General features: G+C 38.8%; 1 protein-coding gene across 1 annotated transcript in view; it reads right to left on the bottom strand.

Annotated features, from left to right (window-relative positions):
* Positions 1 to 12863, bottom strand: part of LOC114054308 (XK-related protein 4-like) — a 463082-nt gene that overhangs the window by 357166 nt on the left and 93053 nt on the right. The gene's annotated exons all lie outside the window — the stretch shown is intronic.

Here is a 12863-nt window from a genome sequence, read left to right as displayed (position 1 = left end):
ACCCCCTGCTCCCATCCCATTTCTTTGTATCCCCAGTGCTTATAGCTGTAGCTTGTTCATAGGAAATTCTTAAAAGATGTTGGTTGATTGATCCTAAGATTCTATACTATCTTGCTGTTCCTTTTTTTAGCTTGAAGGGAAAAGAATATGTTTTTGTGTGCTGTTACCTGGAGTCATTAGTCTTGATTGTGAAGAAAAGGCTCTGATCCTGTATATTTTAAATAAAAAATTTGACTTTTAAATTACAGATTAATAATAATAATAGCTAATGTTTATACAATATTTGGGGGCAGCTAGGTGGTGCAGTGGATAGAGCACTGCGCTTGGATTCAGGAAAACTCATCTTCCATGAGTTCAAATCTGGCCTCAGACACTTGCTAGCTGTGTGACCCTGGGCAAGTCACTTAATCCTGTTTGCCTCAGTTCCTCATCTGGAGAAGGAAATGGCAAACCAATCCAGTATCTTTGCCAAGAAAACCCCAAATGGGGTCACAAAGAGTTGGACATGACTGAAATGAATGAACAACAACATATAACATTTTAAGGTTTGCAAAGTGCTGTGTAAGCCTTAAAGTGCAACATAAACGCTAGTTATTATCTTCAACTTTTTTAAGTGTAACTAATGTAGAAGTTAAATAAACAGAACCAAAAGAACAATCTACACAGTGACACTCCCATTCCATAAATTAAATCACTAGGAGGAAACTAAAATTTGAATAATTGAAAGCCCAGTAATGATCCCAGAGAACTGATGGTGAAGCACACTTCTCTCCAAGTATAGAAATGTGATAGATTGTTACAATCAGGAACTGTCAGACACAGTTACTGTACTGAGTGTTTTTGCTTGATTGTTGCTTTTTTTTTTTTGTTACAAAAAAGGGTTTAATTTCCTAGAGTGGAAAGGAGGAGGCCAGGTGAGGGTGGAGATTTCCAGAAATGTTCAGAATGTAAAATTAGAAGACATCAATAAAACATTTTAAAAACTCAATTATCATAATTAAATTAGATTTTTAAAATTCTCACTTGAGTCTCCTGAAGATAATTCAATTCTATTCAATAAACATTTATTAAGTGGCCACTGTGTGCACACTAAACACTAAAGATGCAGAAGTAATGAAGACACAAGCCTTGCTAACAAGGGAATAATATGGAAATACCTCCATTCTGTATTTGTGCAATTAATTTTTAAAAACCCATGTAGTATTTTATAGGTAGCAGAGGCCTGTTCACTGAACGGGCGTTGCCTCAAAGTGAGAACCTAGACAGACCTTAGCCTAAAAGGGCCAAAGTTTCCCACTTCATCCTGGGCTATATCCAGTCATCCTGGTTGGTATTTGGCCGCTGGACCCAGATTGCTCTGGAGGAGAAAGTGAGGCTGGTGACTTGCTATAGCTCTTCCTCACTCAAATCCAATTCAATTGCAAGTCATGTCATCATCTCCCTGATGGTACGGGACTCTTCATGAGCAAAGGCAAACCACACAGATGGCACAGTGTATACAGCACCAGGTCTGCAGTCAGGAAGACCTGAGTTTAAATCCAGCCTCAGACACTTACTAACTTTGTGACTTTGGGTAAATCACTTACCCCTGTTTGCTTCAGTTTCCTCATCTGTAAAATGAGCTGGAGAGGTAAATGGCAAACTACTCTAGTATCTGGTCGAGAAAACTTCAAACAGGGTCACAAAGAGTTAGAAATGACTGAACAACTACAACAACAACAAAAAGTGTTTTATATTGATCCTTATTAAATTGTATCTCATTAGATTCAGCCCATTGATCTAGCCCTTATAAGAACATGTTTGGGTTCTGACTGTCATCAACATGAGAATTTTGCTCTTCAGCTTTGGGTCTTCTGTGAATTTGTTAAGCATGCCTTTTCTCATTATCATCACATATTTAATCAGTTGCCAAATCATGCCATTTCTATTTCCACAACATCTCTCCCATATCTTCCCTCCCCTCCCCTCCTCACAAGGCTAGAACTCTGGTTCAGGCCCTCCTCACTTTTCACCTGTACTACTGCTACAGCCTTCTATTTGGTTTATTTGGTCTATTTGGGTGAGGTAGGGACCTCAACAGTCTTCTAATTTTAATCTACATTCCAAGTCCCTGTGAGGGTGATTTTCCTGTATCACAGATCTGACCACTCCCCTCTCTCCCAATAAATCTGAGTGGCTCCCTATTGTGTCTAGCATCAACTACAAACAACTCTTTTGTTTTTATTTCAATCTCTTCCCACCCTGGCCCCCTGCCTACCTTTCCAGTCTTACTGACACATTATTCCTCTACACCACACTCTGTAGTCCACTCAAACTGGCCTCTTTGCTGTTCACAACATGCAATACTCAATATCCAGTCTCTGTTATTTTTTCCTATCTGTCCCCCAAGGAATGCATTTCCTTTTGACTTTTGCCTCTTAAAATCCTAGTTTCCTTCAGGATTCAGCTCAAGTGGCACCTTCTTTCTATATGAAGCATTTCCTGATTTCCCCAAGTTTTGTCTCCCTTCCCCAGCTCTCTAGTTACTAATGTTCTTCCTCTTCAAACTACCTTGTGTTCGTTTTGTATATATTACCTATATGTTCACATATGTTGTTTTGTTTCCCCCTTAGAATGCAAGTTCCTTGAGAGCAGGGACTATTTCACTTCAGTCTTTGGATCTCTAGTGCTTAGTAATGCCTGACATGTTGCTGTTGAGTTATTTCAGTCATGTATGACTCTTCATGACTCCTATGTGGAGTTTTTGGGGATATACTGAAGTGGTTTGCCATTTTCCTCTCCAGCTCATTTTACAGATGAGGAAATGGAGACAAATAGGTTTAAATGACTTGCCCAGGGTCACACAGCTAGTAAGTATCTGAGGCCAAATTTGAACTCAGGCCTTCCTGACTCCAGGCCTGGAACTCTCTCCACTGAGCCACCTCACTGGTCCTGATCACATAGTAGGTGATTAATAAAAATTTGTTAACCATGTTTTTTTCAATTGATTTACATCTTCATCTGGGTTATTGCTTAAAATTATGACTGTCATTGTATCATATTCTAATTACTTTTTTGGAGGGGAGGAGATGTAGGGTCGGGCAGTATGGGAAGAAATGGGCTTGCCTATTATGATAGCAAATGTCCAGGGACATTTAAAAAGCCGAGCCATCAGCTGACAAACTTTAGTATGCCTACAATATTACTATAGGCTATGAATTTATAGTACAACTGTTTTACTGCCAGCTGTGAAATATATACCGCATAAGCTGTCATTTTATCAAAATGCTCTGGATGACTATTCTGCTCTAAACGCCATATATGCTATTTTGCTAAGCTTGAATTTGTTTGGACTTTGCTACATTTTGAAAGAAAAGCTCAATGAAACTGTTTCACAAGCCACCTCAAATGCCTTCAATTTTCAGGATAATCCATCAGCTCTGGATGGATTTAAAATCTCTCTGCAAGGTGTTTTGAATGGCAGAATGGCTAGAGATGCCATGCAGATAATTTCTTAAATGCCTTTGAATATTGCCATCCTGAGTGACAGAGCTTAGTTTGATCCATTTTACAAATAATTTGGGGGTCTCATTTTCAGAAAAGTTCTTTTGGTCTTTCTGAAAATATTTTTCAGCTTTGATAGATTGTATTAACCTAGTATTGCTGCAATTGCATTTATTGGCTCAATCTCATTGATTTCATTGGGATAATCATTTAATAGAGTTTCTACATGTGAACTAAATATTGTGATTATATTTTCTTACTTACTCTTTAACTGCAGGAAGACCAGGTACAGTATAGCCTTATCATATGTCAATGCTAAACCACAGATTTGTCATAAAAACCTATATTGGTAATAGTTCATATCTCTATACTGACCTAATGTTTACAAAATTCTTTCCTGGAATAACCCTTTGATATATAGTTTGTTTTTTCCCTCTCCTCTGTGCTCCCCCCTTCCTCTCTCTAGCATTGATGAAGGGTGTTGCAGTTATTCCCTGCCGCTAGGGTCATCATGTTATTCTACAATATTGAAAACATTTCTGGGCTTAGATCCTCAATAATCTGCTATTCAGTGCCTAGACCTGTCCAAGGTTAGAAGTTGCTCGAATTCTTGGTGATTTTCAATAGCTCATAGAGCTGTTTTAGAACTTCACATCATTAAAGAAGCAAGTCAATATCATTATCATTCTCCTCAATTATTGCAAGAAACAATACCCAAGAAGCACTCACAAAAAGTTTGGCAGGCATACACCTTCACAATAATCATCACATTTTTTTCCCCTGAAATTGAGAATTCTTTCATTTCATAAATCAATGGCTGAAGTTAAGCCTCACAAAATATTAGATTGGAAAGTAGTCATAGAGGCTATATAGTTCAATTCCCAACCTGATACACAGATCCCTTTGATAAGATCCCTAATAGGTGGTCATTGAGCATCTGCTTGGACAACCCTATTTATGGAACAATCTAATACCTCACCCTTGTGAAGCAACCCATTTCATTTTCAGACACTTGTAACAATTAAGATCTCTCTCTTTGCCTTTCTTTGTCTCTATCTCTGTCTCTGTGTCACTCTCTCTATCTCTCTCCCTGTCTGTCTCTGCCACTCTCTGTCTCTGTCTCTCTGTCTCTCTCTCTCTTTCTCCTCATTTGGTCTCCTTGATCACAAGATACCTCAGTCTAGGGGTCCACTTAAATACTCACATACTTCAAGAGTACAGAACTTTCACTTTTCCTTTTCATGTATGCAGAACTAAAATCAATGGCAGCTAAGACACTGCTGCTAAATTTTTAATTTTTAAAATTAAAAAAGTTAACATGAAGAGTAAATTGGCATTGAAGATGTCAGCTGAACAAGGCAAATTGAACATTTTCTTTGACCCAGACTTGTAACTTCAGTTTTTAGTTCTAAAAATAGTAGCACAGCTTTAGGATTATGGGCTCCATGCTGGACATTTTGTAAGGACAGAATTATATGCAACTAGGGCAAAGTAACTGAAGCGTTGTCCTACAGAATGTAAATTTAATAAAATTTGCACTCCATCAGGGTAGAAACAATTGAGGGAGGTGTTAGTTGGCAAGAATAATTAGATAAAATAGGAAAGTACTAGAAGGCAGGCTTCCTCTGTCTCATGACCATACTCTAGATTAGTTCTCCCTACCTAGTGTAAATCCCTCATTTCTACACCTCAGCAGTGACATCACAGTATCTCTCCAACCTGGGGTGATGCCTCACAGTCTCTCTTCCCTGGCATAAAATTTGCTTAAAATATTTGAGGACACATTCTGTTTCCTGCCCTGGGAATTAAGATTGTTAGTTCTGGTTCTGCATAGGGTATTTGACTTAGAGCTGGAAGGACCCATAGAGGGTCCTTTATGTCAACCCCCACATTTTGTAGATAAAGAAACTGAGGCCCACTGAGAAAAAGTGACTTGCCCATGGTATTACATAGCTGAGATGAGATTCAAACTAAGTTTTTCTGACTTCAAACCTATCACTGTTTTCCCTGTATGATGCTTTTCATTCTGCCAATCCTTCTAATTTTTTTCCTTATTTTTTGGGGGTGTTCAGGCTCTAGAGATCACTTCAGTAAAAGGTTCCTTGGACCATCCATGTTACCTACATGACTTTGGCTGCACCTGCATAAACATTCAGTCTAGTCAAGCATTTGCCTGAGTAGAAAACAAAATCATCATGGTAGCATTTGAAGATAATCATTTGCGTGTGTTTTTAAAGAGAAATTCAACTCTGCTGGGAGAATATTATTAAACAAGAGGAACTAAATGTATATACATGAAGGATGTTTTATTTTGGCCTTTAGACATGGTGTCTCACAGTTTGAGAATTCCTGACCTAAACTTAGATAACCAAGCAGTTTCTTTTTTCCTACAACAGCTACTCATCAAAACTGGCATTATAACACTCTAGAGCTTTAAAGGTTGATAGAATGTTGATACAACATATGGTTGACCAAACACACATGGTAGGCAGTAACAGGACAGGACAGCGGCCAGTAGCTATGGTATTCATGCCAAATGTGCCATAAGTCACTAAGTATACCAAGCCTAAATATTTCCTACCAGGGAAGTTTTCTCTCCTGACCCAGGAAAGCCATAGAACCTTTACAGTTTGGTTAATATAGACAGCATTACCTATTCTTCCAACCCATTAAATAAAGGGGCTAAAAGAGAACCCTAGGGAATGTAGGAGCTGCTGTCCAAGTCATCCATTTGCATTCATTCTAGGCTCTGAAAAGGTCCAGTGTATTTTCTAGGAACTTTTGCCACATGAATGGACGATACACTGTTTAACGGTTGCTAAGGGTCACTGAACTGTCAGCTTGCAGTATGGTAGATCCAAAACGAAGGGATTAAAAAGTCACTCTTGCTGAGAATTCAGAAGCATGCACTAGCCTGGAACACAGGACAATGTCCTGATCCAGTGTGTACCCTTACCCACCACAAAAAAAACCCCCCAAAACAAAAAAAAAACCTCAAAAAAACCCCAAAACACCTTTTTCAGAGTAAATGAAGAATCTGGGGGAAAGGAACAAAAAAGAAATGTGAGGGAGAAATGCTGAGAAGACTATAAAGGATAGAATCCTTAGTGCTATGAAGAGGACTATTGTCTGACCTACCATAATCAAAAGCAGAAAAAGTAAGCAGGAAAAAGGTAGAAGCCCTTCATACGTCTGTTACTGTGAAATAGGAACAGATGACATTCTGCTCCTGGCACAGAACAGCTGATTGTCAGCCCCACAAGGCTGTCTGAGTGACTGGGGGTATCACTTTAGCTGCACTATCAGCATTCCAGATCAGAGCACTGAGTGTCCTGCTGACACCCCACCATACTGTCCCCCACCAGAGAGAGAGAGAGAGAGAGAGAGAGAGAGAGAGAGAGAGAGAGAGAGAGAGAGAGAGAGAGAGAGAGAGAGAGAGATAGAAAGAAAGAGAGAGAGAGAGAGGCAGGGAGAGAGACAAAGAGAAAGAGACAGAGACAGAGTCAGAGAGAGCAGGGCTGCTCCTGTAGCTCAGAGTCAGCAACACTGAAAATTAAAGTGGGGATATAGGGGCTTAACTCCTCAAAGAACTTGATCATTGTTACTCCAGGCACCTTTAGAATGGAGCCCATAGGCCTATTGTGGTACTAAGACAATTACAAAGGGTTCTCCTTTAGCATCTTTCCCTCAGGAGCTCAGTGGACTTTCTTTCAATTGATTAGTGTGGAGGGAGAGGAAGAGGAGACAGGGAGAGAGAAAGGAGAAAGAGGGAGAGAGAAGGAAAGCAGAAAAAGAAGAAGGAGGGAGAACAGAGGGGGGAGAGAAACAAAGAGAGAGACAGGTAGAAAGGACAGAGAAAGGCAAAGACAGAGAGATAATGAAAAAGAGAGAGAGACAGAGACAGAGATAGACTACTTCAAAACTGGTGAATGGCATTTATTAATCATTGCACAGGTGAGAAAACTGAGTCAGAGGGAGGCAAAAGAGCCTTTCTGGGCTGCTTACACTGCTGTGTCTAGAAACAATGTTGTAACTTCCGCTGTCAAAAGCTATGCCAAGAATATTAGCTTTTACTTTTCCTAACTGGAGGAGGTCTTGGCACCTCAAACATTGCCTTGAAATTGCCAGAAAACCACCAGCTTTTATTTTTCAGTAGGTGACCCTAAATAATGTTGTGCGATGTTAGATATCTATATGATACATAAGTATATACCCTCTCCAAGTAAATACTGATTTTACTGAAGGACAGCAGCATGAGGTAGGTGAAAGAGCTCTGGACAGGGCATCAGAAGACCTAGAGCCTGGCTTTGCCACTTTGAGCAAATCACTTCATTTCATGGGCCTCAACTTCTTCATCTGAAAAATTTAGTGCTGGATTGGAAATATTCCTAAGAGGTCTCACATCTCTAACAGTCTATTACTGGTGGTCTCCAACATTAAGCTTTTACCAAAAAAAAAAAAAAGGAAAATATGAAGAAAAATGGGAGAAATCCCTCTGTTTGACTTGCAGATACTACAACTGCTTACAGTTCTATAGTTTCAACCTCTCAGCAAAACAACAGAACCTTAAAGACTTTGAAAAAAGAACAGCAGGATGAGGGTACAGAAAGTGAAGAATGTTAGCTGGTCCTATTCATATTCTCTGAAATTCTCTGCTAAATCAACCCCTTTGGTGATTTAAGATTCAATTGTTCATTTTCCACAAATCTTACAGTTGCAATCACAAGGAATTACAGAGTTCATTAGCTTTAAAATCCATCTAGTCCAATTCATATGGAATAAAGATCCTTTCTAGGACATCCCTGGCAAATGGCAGGTCCTCTAGCCTCTGTTGAAGACTTGAAATGAGGGAATCCTATCATTTCTCAATGTAGTCCAATCCATTTTTAAGCATCTCTAATTGTTGGGGAATTCTTATATTAAACCAAAATTTGATTCAGCCACTTCCCTTTTGGCGCATGTGCAGTCATCCTATAACTGGTTCTGGACTACTAATCATGCATTGTCGAGATGAACTTTTGTTAGCTGTTAAGCCAGACATGGGATAGTTAGTAGTCAATACTCAATAGTCAATAAACACCTATTAAGTGCCTATCATTTGCCAGACATTGTGCTAAGTGCTGGGGATGCAAAGAAAGACAAGAGTCCCGACCCTCAAGATGCTCAGTGGGGGAAGACAATACATAAAACAGCACACATAAAGAAGCTGAAAAGGGGAGTAGGGGTAGGGAGTGGTATTGGTGGAGGGCAGGTACCCCCCAGAGAAATGTATTGGGAGGAAAATGATGAAATGGTTGGGTTGCTCTGGGTGACCTCCTTAAAAGGAGGATCTGGGAGGAGCTTTCCAATGTCTACCCTCTACCTTCACCAATCAGAGGGAGGGAAGGAATTCTTAGAAGGAGGGATGCATTCAAAAGTCTCCATCTGGCCAAAGATAGACTGTAGATGTTCAAGTGAAAAGGTAAGGGCTGCTGTGAGCCCTCAGGAAGGAAGGAAACCTTAGGTTTATATCTTCCCACCAAGGCTGCCACCATGCAGCCCATGAGTGCACTGGACTACTGTAGCTTCCATCTCTGTTGTGCCTGTTCTTTCTGCTTTTAGGTGAAGAAGAGTTGAAGATGGCTATGACTTAGTGAGCTTTGAAAGGTCAGAATATTAAAAGTCAGAAGTCCAAGAGTCCATACTGGCCATTTTTGTTAGAGGCCAAGGATGAATGAGGTTGAAATTGAGGTTCCAAAAAGCAACTCTGATGACCCATTCTAGCAGTAATTGAGACACAGAACCATCCATCCATGAACTAATCCACATTTGGAACATAGTCAAGTAGGAAAAAAGATGATTGTACATGAAACTGCAAAAATATTATATACAACTTGTTATTCCTTCTAAATTTATAATAAAATTATCACATAAGTTTCTTTTTTTATTCCCTCCCCCTGCCCTAAAGATGGCTACCATTAGCCACAAATATGTATGTGTGTATACATATATATGTGTATCTACGTAAGTATATATGTATGTGTATACATGTATGCATATATGTATGTATTATGTACGTTATCTTTATGAGTGCGACTTGGGATGAGGATTACCAGAGTTTTAGATGAACTCCAAGTCTATACCTTATTCCATGTAACAATCCTTCAAACACTCAAAGGCATTTATCATGTCCTCCCTATGTCTTCTCTTCTCCAGGATAAACACCTCTAGTTTCTTTAATCTTACTTCATATGACACAATCTGTCAAAAATTACATGACCTCAGAAATTTCAACCCCTACTGAGAAATATTTTCTACAAAGTTATCTGCCTTCTAGTTGAGCTCCTTGAAAACAGAATATAGTACCATAGTTAGTTTTAATCTTCATTTTGCAAAACTACTCCCACAAATGAAGCTAAGATGAAGCCTCCACAATTAGGGATGAGCAGTACAATTAGCATGTTCTGATGTGGAAGGTTTACTACCACAGTTCCAACTGTTTAGCTAGTAATACTAAAATTCTAACTTTTGCCAAAATCCCTTGCTTCAGTGACTCACATGTCACCTGGCATTCTCTTAACACTATATTTCAAATTGGTGTGGTGCCAGTGGAGGAAAAAAAAAGTCTGAATTTTCACTTCAATCAGCAGGAAATGTCTGCATTTCTCCTACCTAAGCACCCACCTCTCCCCCTCCCCCCACATACAATCAGCAAAGCAAGGCATATAATCTAATTTTTAATGATTAATAAGAGTCAATAAGATGTCCCCTCAAATAATTCAAAACTACCAAAAATCTTGATACATAAATGATCAAAAATCTGCCTTTTATTTTTAGTAGAAAAAATAAAATAATAAAATAAATAATGTTTATATAATATAATTATATAGAATAGCAATATGATATTTATATAATTATAATAAATTTTTTAAAAGAAGCAAACACGAAACAAAAAACACAAAAAAGTCCTGCTTTCCACTCCACCATCAAGTCTTGCCTGGATCCATAGATATTTTTCTGTAACTATTGCCAGAGGATCATAGATGAACAACTGGGATGGACCTTAGAGATCATCTGGTCCGACACCCTCATCTTGCAAATGAGAAAACAGGCCCAGAGATGTGAAACAACTTGCCCAAGGTGACACTAGTAATGGCAGAGCTGAGATTAAAAATTCAGTCCTCTAACAGCAAATATAGTACCTTCTCTACTGTATGATGTTGTTGGAAGTATTAACTACCATCTATACATGTAAGTGACATGTCACATGACCATGATTCCTGGTAGAGAGGATAATGATAAAGATCGTACAATTGTTTTAATGCAAAGGCATATAAATAACTATAGGAATTAATGTTTTATGAAAACTGCATTTTAAAATTCAGGAGTGGAATCCTGGCTATCACAGGAACATGATTTGAGTACAAGCTAATGCAATGTGTTATTTGTAACTCTTACCTATCCTCTAAATTTTTTTTCATTGAAGTCCTACTCTGATGCCTCATTTTGCCATGTAAGTGATTTTGATTTCTTTAAGGTTATGTCAATGGGGTAAAAATTCTGGTAGGTGTTAGGAAGCCTTTAGTATGGGCAGGACACAGTATCAGGCACCTGAGGGGCAGTTTAGTTGAATTTAGAGAAGCTAACCACCAGAGACTTATCTTGTGCTGTTGTTCAGTCATTTTTCAGTCGTGTCTGACTCTTTATGACTCCATTTGGGGTTTTCTTGGCAAAGATACTGGGGTTGTTTGCCATTTCCTTCTCCAGCTTATTTTACAGATGAGAAAACTGAGGCAAACAAGGTTAAGTGACTTGTTCAGGTCACACAACTAAGTGTCTGAGGCCAGATTTGAACTCTACGGCCAGTACTCTATCCACTGCACCACCTAGCTGCCCTTGTTGCAGTGTTAGGGCTAAGCAAACCTCCTTTTGTTAACTGTTCAATTACTTATGAATGTTTATTGCAATATTAAACCTGAACTCACAAAGTTCTGGCATCTGACCTACCCCTAGCAGAGGTCATGCGGTCCAACCCTCTCATTTTATAGCTGAAGAAACTAAGATCCACAGTGATTAAGTAACTCTTCCAAGGGCACAAATGTAGTTATAGGACATATAGATATGAACCCAGATCCTTTGAAGCCAAATCCACTCTTTTCTCTATACTATACTGCCTCTAATTCTTCACATGTTCCTCTGAATTCCTGCTATTTGTATTTGTCATGCAATAATATTACATTATAACCACATATCATAATTTGTCTATCAAGCACAGCATCTCATGATGATGGTCTACTAATGTGTGAATATGACTGTGATCTGTTATCCATGGAGGGAATACCTACATGAATGAAATCACTCAGTTTTCCTTCCTGGCTCCTACCTATCAAAACAAAACAACAAAAAGAACAAAATGTGTTCAGTCTAGAATGAGTGAATAAGCTAATCCTAATGGTTTAAATGAACAACAATACTTCCCACAAAGCCCTCAACAACTAGACAATAGAGGAGTTAAATGGGATGCTTTGGTTCACCTTCAAATCTGAATGAGGAACAGTCAATGTTTTAAGGATTCATGATTATATGGTAAAGGCATTCTCTCTCTAGCAATGTAGATTCCAACCTCTTCCAAAGCTTCATAGGTGGTTTAACAAGTTGCCATGACAAAACTCTTCATCAACTGATGGTCAACTCTGACCATCATAAAACATTTATTAAGTACTCGCTGTGTCCCAGGCACTACACTAAGTTTGGAGGATACAAAGAAAAGTACAAACATGGTCTTTGCACTCAAAGAGCTCATTAATTCCAGTGGGGAGTCAATAATTATGCACATATTAAATATATATGGAGTAGATGCGAGAATGTCTCAAACGGGAAGGCACTAGTAACTAGGAGAGTGAGAAAGTCTTCCTGCAGGAAATGGGGCTTCAGCTGAGTTTTTAATGAAGCCAGGGAATCCAAGAGGGGAAGGAGCAAAGCATTCTAGGTATGGGGGACAGTGTATGCAAAGGCGCAATGACCAGATATGCAATTCAAAACCTTCTCCCAAAGCCTCCACTGAAAGAGTATTCAGTGAATTCACATTTCCCAGTCCTGGATATAATTCCACCATCATCATGTTCCCAGTCAGGTACTAAGACCTGGCACCCATTTCCTCTATCCCTTTTTAAACTTCTTTCCCTGAAGAAAGGACAATCTTTCTTTCTTTCTTTCTTTCTTTCTTTCTTTCTTTCTTTCTTTCTTTCTTTCTTTCTTTCTTTCTTTCTTTCTTTCTTTCTTTCTTTCCTTCTTTCTTTCTTTCTTTCTTTCCTTCCTCCTTTCTTTCTTTCTTTCCTTCCTCCTTTCTTTCTTTCTTTCTTTCTTTCTTTCTTTCTTTCTTTCTTTCTTTCCTTCTTTCT

Source organism: Vombatus ursinus, unplaced genomic scaffold (genome assembly GCF_900497805.2).
Source record: "Vombatus ursinus unplaced genomic scaffold, bare-nosed wombat genome assembly UNPS02014812.1, whole genome shotgun sequence".
Lineage (NCBI taxonomy): Eukaryota > Metazoa > Chordata > Mammalia > Diprotodontia > Vombatidae > Vombatus > Vombatus ursinus.
The sequence above is the reverse complement of the archived record's forward strand: the minus strand, read 5'-3'. Positions and strand labels throughout refer to the sequence as shown.